General features: G+C 40.0%; 1 non-coding gene across 1 annotated transcript; it reads left to right on the top strand.

The window, feature by feature from the left end:
- The first annotated feature begins 9,788 nt into the window (after window positions 1-9,788).
- LOC112732142 (small nucleolar RNA R71) lies at window positions 9,789-9,896 on the top strand. The gene has a single exon (XR_003167879.1). It is a non-coding gene; the product is annotated as a small nucleolar RNA R71 (small nucleolar RNA).
- Window positions 9,897-10,559: the final 663 nt, after the last annotated feature.

Below are 10,559 nucleotides of genomic sequence, written 5' to 3'. Positions count from 1 at the left end.
GAGGGGAGAGAGAAAGAGGGAAGGGGAGAGAAGGATAGAGAGAAAGAAAGGGGAGGGGGAGAAATAGGGAAAGGGGAGAGAGAGAGAGAGATAGATAGAGGGGAGGGGGAGAGAGTGAGAAAAGGAGAGGAGGAGGGAGAAAAATGGGAGAGAGAGAGAGAGAGAGAAGGAAGAGAAGAGGAGAGAGAGATGAGGGGGAGAGAGAGAAAAATGGGAGAGAGGGGAGAGAAGGAGGAAGAGAAAGAGAAGGGCGGGGGAGAAAGAGAGAGAGATAAAGAAGAGGAGGGGGATAGAAAAGGAGAGAGATGGAAAGAAGGAGATAAGAAAAAGTTACTCGTATCATTTAGAAAGAAAATTATTAGAAAACTACCAAAAGTACCCATGAAGTTTACGAACGCTGACAAAAGTACCCATAAACTAAGAAAATTAACGCTGTACCCATGAAATATGGGTTCTGTATGACAAAAGTATCCAAATCTTAATTTTTTGTTGATTTTTTAATAAAATTCCTAAACTACCCTACACTCAACCTCAACTCACTTTTTCAACCTTTTATAACTCAATTTACACTAAATCTTGCCATGGAGTCCAAAACTACTCCTACAACAAACCAGACCGAAATCAATGGTAGTGGTGGTGGTGGTAGAGGATCGGACCTCAACCGATTCACTCATAAGTTTATAATCCATACCCAAACCAAATTAACCAAACACCAAAAAATACTCAAAACATAAAAATTTTCAAATCCATTCATCCAATTTCAATTCACTTTAGCAAAACTAGAAATAGAAAAAGTCATCAACCATAAAAAATCAACAAATCCATTCATCCAATTTGAAATTTATTTCAGCAAAAATCAAAAGTAGAAGTAGCCATCAACTGGATCTTCTGTAAATCAATCTCAGCCTTCATAAAAAATAGAAGCAGATTTAAAAAAAATAGAACAGTATCATTTTAGTAGTAACTAAATCAATTTCTGAAAAGAAGAAAAATAAAATATAAATATTTTAAAAAAGAAATACCTTTTTCTTCGTCGGCCGACTGTAACATCGTCAATGGCAGAACCTCCATCCACAGTGCCGCCTCCCTTTCTTCTCTGATTTCTCTTTACCGAACCCGCTTTCTGCATGTAAGAGTACCACGACCCCTCTCTTTTCTCAGGTGTGCGACGACGGTGTTCTCCTCGGCTAGGTCAGACGCGCCACAACGACGTTCTCCTCGGCTATAACAGGCGTGCCACGGCAGCATTCTCCTCAGGTTGGATCACAGGTGTGCAATGAAGGTGTTGTAGTCACCTTAATAGTGAGAGGGAGAAGCAGTGAGAGGGAAAGAGATTGGCGGTAATAGAGTAGGTGGGTGGCGGACGGCAATGGGGAGGTAGGATGAGAGTTTCTGTAACTCTGTGGGGGGGTTTTTGAGGGATAAGTGAGGAGAGAGGAAGAAGAAAAGAGAGGGAGTGAAGGTAGAATGGGGTTAGGGTGGGGTAGTTTAGGAATTTTATTAAAAAATCAACAAAAAATTAGGATTTGGATACTTTTATCATACGGAACCCATCTTTCATGGATATAGCGTTAATTTCCTTAGTTTATGGGTACTTTTGTCAGCATTCGTAAACTTCAAGAGTACTTTTGGTAGTTTTTCCAAAATTATTTATATTAGAAAAAAATATTTATAGAAAATGCTGAAAAGAGATAAGAAAGAAAAAGGAACGAAAGCAATCGAAGGGATTTCATTATTTACAAATGTTATTCGTATCATTTAGAAAGAAAAAAAATTTTAGATTAAAAAAATTCAATTAAAAAAAGGTTTAAAAATTTGGGTTTTTGTATATAAAAATATTAATTTGTGTAAAAATCTATTTTTACATGTAAAAATTAATTTTATGGTATAAAAACCAAATTTTTAGTATAAAAACCGGTTTTTTAATGTAAAAATTGGTTATTTTTAAAAATCGATTTTTGCTTTAATAACCGGTTAAAAACTGGTTTTGAATTTTACTAACCGGTTAATAACCGGTTTCATCATGTAAAACTAATTTGGTTAATTAACCAATACTATATTTTTGGTTAACCAAAAAATTGGTTTGGTTTTTGGATTAACCAAACCATGAACACCCCTGCTTGCAGGTGTTTAAGTGAACGAAGGCGGGACAGGTGTGAGTTTTGTTATATGCTTCGTGGCCCAAGGAGGATGAAGCAACACATTTATTTAGGATTAGTGACTAAGCTTTCACTAGGTTAGTTGGTTAGTTGACCATGAGGTGCAATCATGGTTTTGGGGGGGGGGATTGTTGTCCGTGGAAGCCACAAGGAAAGAAAGGCTAATATGGTTGTCTTTAATCATGGCTAAACTATGATTGGGTTAGGTAAGCTAGTGGTTTAGTTGATCTTGGAGTTTTACATAAGAACAACTAAAGCATTAATTTGATTTATCCTATGGCATGAGTATTTTGGGTTAAGAATAGAAATTGTGGTCATGTACCAATTGTTGATTGATGATGCATCTAGGATTGTTCTTCAGCTAATTTATTATTTAGTGAACTTAATAAATTGATAAAATAAAGGAAATTTGATTATAGCGATAATTAATTAATTACCCAAAACTTATCGTTTGGAAAAGCTAAAAAGTTTTAGCGCCACTGATTATAATTTTAACTTACTACCTATGCCGATTATATATATAAACCTATGCGTGTCGGCGAATGTCATGAGGAATGAGAAAGCTCAGACCTTATGGGGTAGGGTGGTTACATTCTACCCCCCTAAAAAAAATTTCGCCCTCAAAATTTCGTTACCTCGAGGGAAGAGATCGGTTTCGGTATGGTAGTTTTTCTTGCAACTACGACAAACACCCTCCCTGGCAGTTGCTGTCCAGGGGAAACAAGTTCGGCCCTTCGTCGCGTACATTCCTTGGCTATGTGTCTGGGCTTACCGCAGTTATAGCAAACTCCAGACTTCAGCAGACAGGGTCTGCCCCCATGGTTCTTTCCACACACAGTGCATATCAGTTTTGGTTGGGTCGATTGCGGTTGTTTTCCCATATCTAGATGCCGAGTTACTTTAAAGTTTCTTCCTTGAGGGGAAAGGTTATCATGGAAGTCCCTTGATGAAAGGTTCTTTTGATTAGTTTGTGCTGCCACTAGCTTCCTTATGCATTCCTCTGTCAGTTAGCTCTTTGGTGCACGAAATTGTGATCTCAGGCAACGGCGCCAAAAACTCTATACGCACGTTTTATTAAATCATTTTTCATTCACAACTTCGATACAACTAACTAGCAAGTGCACTGGGTCGTCCAAAAAATAAACCTTACGTGAGTAAGGGTCGATCCCACGGAGATTGTCGGCTTGAAGCAAGCTATGGTCACCTTGTAAATCTCAGTCAGGCGGATATCAAATGGTTATAGTATTTTCGAAAATAGATAATAAATGGACAGAAAATAAAGATAGAAATACTTATGTATATCATTGGTGAGAATTTCAGATAAACGTATAGAGATGCTTTTGTCCCTCTGAACTTCTGCGTTCCTGCTGTCTTCATCCAATCAGTCTTACTCCTTTCCATGGCTGGCTTTATGTAAGGACATCACCATTGTCAATGGCTACTTTTCATCCTATCTGTGAAAATGGTCCGATGCGTTGTCACTGCATGGCTAATCATCTGGAGGCATCACCGTGGTCAATGGCTGCATCCTATCCTCTTGTGAAAATGGTCCAAATGCTCTGTCACAGCACGGCTAATCATCTGAGGTTCTCGATCATACTGGAATAGGATTCACCCTCCTTTTGCGTCTGTCACTACGCCCAGCCCTCGTGAGTTTGAAGTTCGTCACAGTCATTCAATCCCAGAATCCTACTCGGAATACCACAGACAAGGTTTAGACTTTCCGAATTCTCATGAATGCCGCCATCAATCTAGCTTACACCACGAAGATTCTGATTAAGAGATCCAAGAGATAATCATCCAATCTAAGGTGGAACGGAAGTGGTTGTCAGGCACGCGTTCGTGGGGGAATGATGATGATTGTCATGTTCATCACATTCATGTTGAAGTGCGAATGAATATCTTAGAAGCGGAATAAGTTGAATTGAATAGAAAAACAGTAGTACTTTGCATTAATTCATGAGGAACAGCAGAGCTCCACACCTTAATCTATGGAGTGTAGAAACTCTATCGTTGAAAATACATAAGTGAATATAGGGTAAGCATGGCCGAGTAGCCATCCTCCCATGGAGGTCTAGAGATCTAAAAATGATCAAAAGATGTCTAATACAATAGTAAAAAGTCCTATTTATACTAAACTAGTTACTAGAGTTTACAGAGATAAGTAATTGATGCATAAATCCACTTCCGGGGCCCACTTGGTGTGTGCTTAGGCTGAGCTTGAATGTTACATGTGCAGAGGTCATTCTTGGAGTTGAACACCAGTTTGTAACGTATTTCTGGCGTTCAACTCTGGCTTGTAACGTGTTTCTGGCGTTTAACTCCAGACAGCAGCGTAGAACTGACGTTCAACGCTCTTTTACGTTATCTAAACGCGGCCAAAGTATGGACTATTATATATTTCTGGAAAGCTCTAGATGTTTACTTTCCAACGCAATTGGAAGCACGCCATTTTGAGTTTTGTAGCTCCAGAAAATCCACTTTGAGTGCAGGGAGGTCAGAATCCAACAGCATCAGTAGTCCTTCTTCAACCTCTGAATCTGATTTTTGCTCAAGTCCCTCAATTTCAGCCAGAAAATACCTGAAATCACAGAAAAATACACAAACTCATAGTAAAGTCCAGAAATGTGAATTTAACATAAAAACTAATAAAAATATCCCTAAAAGTAACTAGATCCTACTAAAAACAATGCCAAAAAGCGTATAAATTATCCGCTCATCACAACACCAAACTTAAATTGTTGCTTATCCCCAAGCAACTGAAAATCAAATAGGATAAAAAGAAGAGAATATACTATAAATTCCAAACTATCAATGAAACATAGCTCCAGTCAGATGAGCGGGACTTGTAGCTTTTTGCCTCTTGAATAGTTTTGGCATCTCACTTCATCCACTGAAGTTCAGAATGATTGGCATCTATAGAAACTCAGAGTTCAGATAGTGTTATTGATTCTCCTAGTTCAGTATGTTGATTCTTGAACACAGCTACTTTATGAGTCTTGGCCGTGGCCCTAAGCACTTTGTTTTCCAGTATTACCACCGGATACATAAATGCCGCAGACACATAATTGGGTGAACCTTTTCAGATTGTGACTTAGCTTTGCTAAAGTCCCCAATTAGAGGTGTCCAGGTTTCTTAAGCACACTCTTCTTTTGCTTTGGACCTTGACTTTAACTGCTCAGTCTCAAGTTTTCACTTGACACCTTCACGCCACAAGCACATGGTTAGGGACAGCTTGGTTTAGCCGCTTAGACCAGGATTTTATTCCTTTAGGCCCTCCTATCCACTGATGCTCAAAGTCTTGGGATCCTTTTTATGACCCTTGCCTTTTGGTTTTAAGGGTTATTTGCATTTTTTGCTTGCTTTTTCTTTTTCTTTCTATTTTTTTTCTGCAAGCTTTGTTCTTTGCTGCTTTTTCTTGCTTCAAGACTCATTTTTATGATTTTTCAGATTATCAAATAACATGTCTCCTTGTCATCATTCTTTCAAGAGCCAACATATTTAACATTCATGAATAACAACTTCAAGAGACATATACACTGTTCAAGCATTCATTCAGAAAACAAGAAGCATTGTCACCACATCAATACAATTAAACTAAGTTCAAGGATAAATTCAAAACTCATGTACTTCTTGTTCTTTTGAATTAAAACATTTTTCATTTAAGAGAGGTGATGGATTCATAGGACATTTATAACCTTAAGACAAAGTTACTAAATACTAATGATCATGTAATAAGACACAAACTTAGATAAGCACTTAACATAGAAAACGAAAAACAGAGAATGAAAGAACAAGGAATGAGTCCACCTTAGTGATGGTGGCATTTTCTCCTTGAGGAACCAATGATGTCCTTGAGCTTTTCTATGTCTCTTCCTTGTCTTTGTTACTCCTCCCTCATTGCTTTTTGATCTTCTTTAATTTTATGAAGGATGATGGAGTGCTCTTGATGTTCCACCCTTAATTGTCCCATGTTGGAACTTAATTCTCCTAGGGAGGTGTTGATTTGCTCCCAATAGTTTTGTGGAGGAAAATGCATTTGAGGCATCTTCGGGATCTCATGGTGATGAGCTTCATGCGTCTCTTGAGCTCCATGAATGGGCTCTCTTGTTTGCTCCATCCTTTTCTTAGTGATGGGCTTCTCTTCCTCAATGGGAATGTCTCCTTCTATGTCAATCCCAGCCGAATTGCATAGATGGCAAATGAGGTGAGGAAAAGCTAACCTTGCCACAGTGGAGGACTTGTCAGCCACCTTGTAGAGTTCTTGAGGTATAATCTCATGAACCTCCACCTCTTCTCCAATCATGATGCTATGGATCATGATGGCCCGATCTATAGTAACTTTGGACCGGTTGCTAGTGGGAATGATTGAGCATTGAATGAACTCCAACCATCCTCTAGCTACAGGCTTAAGGCCCAGTCTTCTTAGTTGAACCGGTTTGCCTTTTGAGTCAATCTTCCATTGAGCTCCTTCCACACATATGTCCATGAGGACTTGGTCTAACCTTTGATCAAAGTTGACCCTTCTAGTGTAGGGGCGTGCATCTCCTTGCATCATGGGCAAGTTAAACGCCAACCTCACGTTTTCCAGACTAAAATCTAAGTAATTCCCTTGAACCATGGTGAGATAATTCTTTGGGTTCGGGTTCTTACTTTGATCATGGTTCCTTGTGATCCATGCATTAGCATAGAACTCTTGAACCATTAGAGTTCCGACTTGTTGGATGGGGTTTGTTAGAACTTCCCAACCTCTTCTATGGATCTCGTGTCGGATCTCCAGATACTCATTTCTCTTGAGTTTGAAAGGGACCTCGGGGATCACCTTCTTCTTGGCCACAACATCATAGAAGTGGTCTTGATGAGCTTTGGAGATGAATCTTTCCATCTCCCATGACTCGGAGGTGGAAGCTTTTGTCTTCCCTTTTCCTTTTCTAGAGGATTCTCTGGTCTTGGGTGCCATCAATGGTAATGGAAAAATAAAAAGCTTATGCTTTTACCACACCAAACTTAGAATATTGCTCGCCCTCGAGCAAGAGAAGAAAGAATAGATGAAGAAGAAGAAGAAATAGAGAAGAGGGAGAGAGAGATGTGTTTCGGCCAAGAATGAGAAGAGAGGGTTGTGTTGTGTGAAAATGAAGAAGAATGGAGGGCTTTATATAGGGAAGGGAGGGGGGGTAAGGTTCGGCCATAAGGGTGGATTTTGGGTGAGAAATTGATTTTGAATTTTGAAGGTAGGTGGAGTTTATGAGGTAGGTTTATGGGGAAGAGTGGATGGATGTGAGTGGTGAAGTGGTGATAGGGAAGAGAGATTGAGGTGATTGGTGAAGAGTTTTGGGGAAGAGTGTTTATTGGAAAGAGAGGATGAACATTGAGAAGAGGGAATAGAGTGAGTGGTGGTAGGTGGGGATCCTGTGGGGTCCACAGATCCTGAGGTGTCAAGGATTTGCATCCCTGCACCAATTAGGCATGTAAAATGCCTTTGCATGCAATTCTGGCATTTAAACACCGAATTGATGCTTGTTCTGGGCGTTCAACGCCCAGATGCAGCATATTTCTGGCGTTGAACGCCAGCCAGATACTTGTTTCTAGCGTTCAGCGCCAGCTTTCTTCACTGTGCATTTCTGGCGTCTGAACGCCAGGATGCTGCTTGTTTCTGGCGTTCAACGCCAGAAACATGCTCTGTTCTGGCGTTGAACGCCAGACAGATGCTCCTTACTAGCGTTTAAACGCCAATGAGATTCTCCTCCAGGGTGTGATTTTTCTTCTGTTGTTTTTGATTCCGTTTTCAATTTTTATATTTATTTTATGACTCCACATGATCATGAACCTAATAAAACATGAAATAGCAATAAAAATAAAATTAGATAAATAAAAATTGGGTTGCCTTCCAACAAGCGCTTCTTTAATGTCAATAGCTTGACAGTGGGCTCTTATGGAGCCTTACAGATGTTCAGAGCATTGTTGAGACTCCCCAACACCAAACTTAGAGTTTGGATATGGGAGTTCAACACCAAATTTAGAGTTTGGTTGTGGCCTCCCAACACCAAACTTAGAGTTTGACTGTGGGGGCTCTGGTTGACTCTGTTTTGAGAGAAGCTTACTGTGCCTCTTTTCCATGTTTACAGAAGGATGTCCTTGAGTTTTAAACTCAAGGGAGTCCTCATTCAATTGAAGGACTAGTTCACCTCTGTTAACATCAATCACAGCTCTTGCTGTGGCTAGGAAGGGTCTTCCAAGGATGATGGATTCATCCTCATCCTTCCCAGTATCTAGGACTATGAAATCAGCAGGGATGTAAAAGCCTTCAACCTTTACTAACACGTCCTCTACTTGTCCATAAGCTTGTTTTCTTGAATTGTCTGCCATCTCTAATGAGATTTTAGCAGCTTGCACCCCAAAGATTCCCAGTTTCTCTATTACAGAGAGGGGCATGAGGTTTATCCCTGAACCAAGGTCACACAGAGCCTTTTCAAAGATCATGGTGCCTATGGTACAAGGTATTAGGAACTTTCTAGGATCCTGTTTCTTCTGAGGCAATGTCCGTTGATCCAGATCACTCAGTTCATTGGTGAACAAGGGAGGTTCATCTTCCCAAGTCTCACCACCAAATAAATTGGCATTCAGCTTCATGATTGCACCAAGGAACTTGGCAACTTGCTCTTCAGTAACATCCTCATTCTCTTCAGAAGAAGAATACTCATCAGAGCTCATGAAGGGCGTAAGGAGGTTCATTGGAATCTCTATGGTCTCTAGATGAGTCTCAGATTCCTTTGGTTCCTCAAAGGGAAACTCCTTATTGATCACTGGACGTCCTAGGAGGTCTTCCTCACTGGGATTCACGTCCTCTCCCTCCCTTACAGGTTCGGTCATGGTGATCAATTCAATGGCCTTGCACTCTCCTTTTGGATTTTCTTCTGTATTGCTTGGGAGAGTACTAGGAGGGATTTCAGTGATCCTTTTACTCAGCTGGCCCACTTGTGCTTCCAAATTTCTAATGGAGGACCTTGTTTCATTCATGAAACTCACAGTGGCCTTAGATAGATCAGAGACTAAGTTTGCTAAATTAGAAGTATTTCGTTCAGAGTTCTCTGTCTGTTGCTGAGTGGATGATGGAAAAGGCTTGCTATTGCTAAACCTGTTTCTTCCACCATTATTAAAGCCTTGTTGAGGCTTTTGATCCTTCCATGAGAGATTTGGGTGATTTCTCCATGAGGGATTATAGGTGTTTCCATATGGTTCACCCATGTAATTCACCTCTGCAATTGCAGGATTCTCAGGATCATAAGCTTCTTCTTCAAAAGATGCCTCTTGAGTACTGTTGGATGTAGCTTGCATTCCATTCAGACTTTGAGAAATCATATTGACTTTCTGAGTCAATATTTTATTCTGAGCCAATGTGGCATTCAGAGTATCAATTTCAAGAACTCCCTTCTTTTGAGGCGTCCCATTACTCACAGGATTCCTCTCAGAAGTGTACATAAACTGGTTATTAGCAACCATGTCAATGAGTTCTTGAGCTTCTGCAGGCGTTTTCTTTAGGTGAATGGATCCACCTGCAGAAGTATCCAATGACATCTTAGCTAATTCAGACAGACCATCATAGAATATATCCAGGATGGTCCATTCTGAAAGCATGTCAGAAGGACACTTTTTGGTCAGTTGCTTGTATCTCTCCCAAGCTTCATAGAGGGATTCACCTTCTTTCTGTTTGAAGGTTTGAACATCCACTCTAAGCTTACTAAGCTTTTGAGGAGGAAAGAACTTGGCTAAGAAATCCGTGACCAGCTTATCCCAAGAGTTCAGGCTATCTTTGGGTTGAGAGTCCAACCACACTCTAGCTCTGTCTCTTACAGCAAAAGGGAAAAGCATGAGCCTGTAGACTTCAGGATCTACTCCATTAGTCTTAACAGTATCACAGATCTGCAAAAATTCAGTTAAGAACTGAAAAGGATCTTCAGATGGAAGTCCATGGAATTTGCAGTTCTGCTGCATCAGAGAAACTAATTGAGGTTTCAACTCAAAATTGTTTGCTCCAATGGTGGGGATGGAGATGCTTCTTCCATGTAAATTGGAATTAGGTGCAGTAAAGTCACCAAGCATCCTCCTTGCATTATTATTTTCAGCTGCCATCTCCTCTTCCTGTTCGAAAATTTCTGTAAGGTTATCTCTGGATTGTTGTATTTTAGCTTCTCTTAATTTTCTCTTCAGAGTCCTTTCAAGTTTAGGGTCTTCTTCAACAAGAATATTCTTGTCCTTGCTCCTGCTCATATGAAAAAGAGGGAACAGAAAAATAATAATAATAGGGATCCTTTTTACCCAGGTATAGAGGTTCCCTTTAGGTGAGTGGAAGAAAAGAAAAGTAGAAGAAAAGAAGAAGAGAAAATCTGAACTCAGAGAGAG

Source organism: Arachis hypogaea, chromosome 12 (genome assembly GCF_003086295.3).
Source record: "Arachis hypogaea cultivar Tifrunner chromosome 12, arahy.Tifrunner.gnm2.J5K5, whole genome shotgun sequence".
Taxonomy (NCBI): Eukaryota; Viridiplantae; Streptophyta; class Magnoliopsida; order Fabales; family Fabaceae; genus Arachis; species Arachis hypogaea.
Note: the sequence above shows the minus strand (reverse complement) of the source record. Positions and strands in the feature narration are given on the sequence as shown.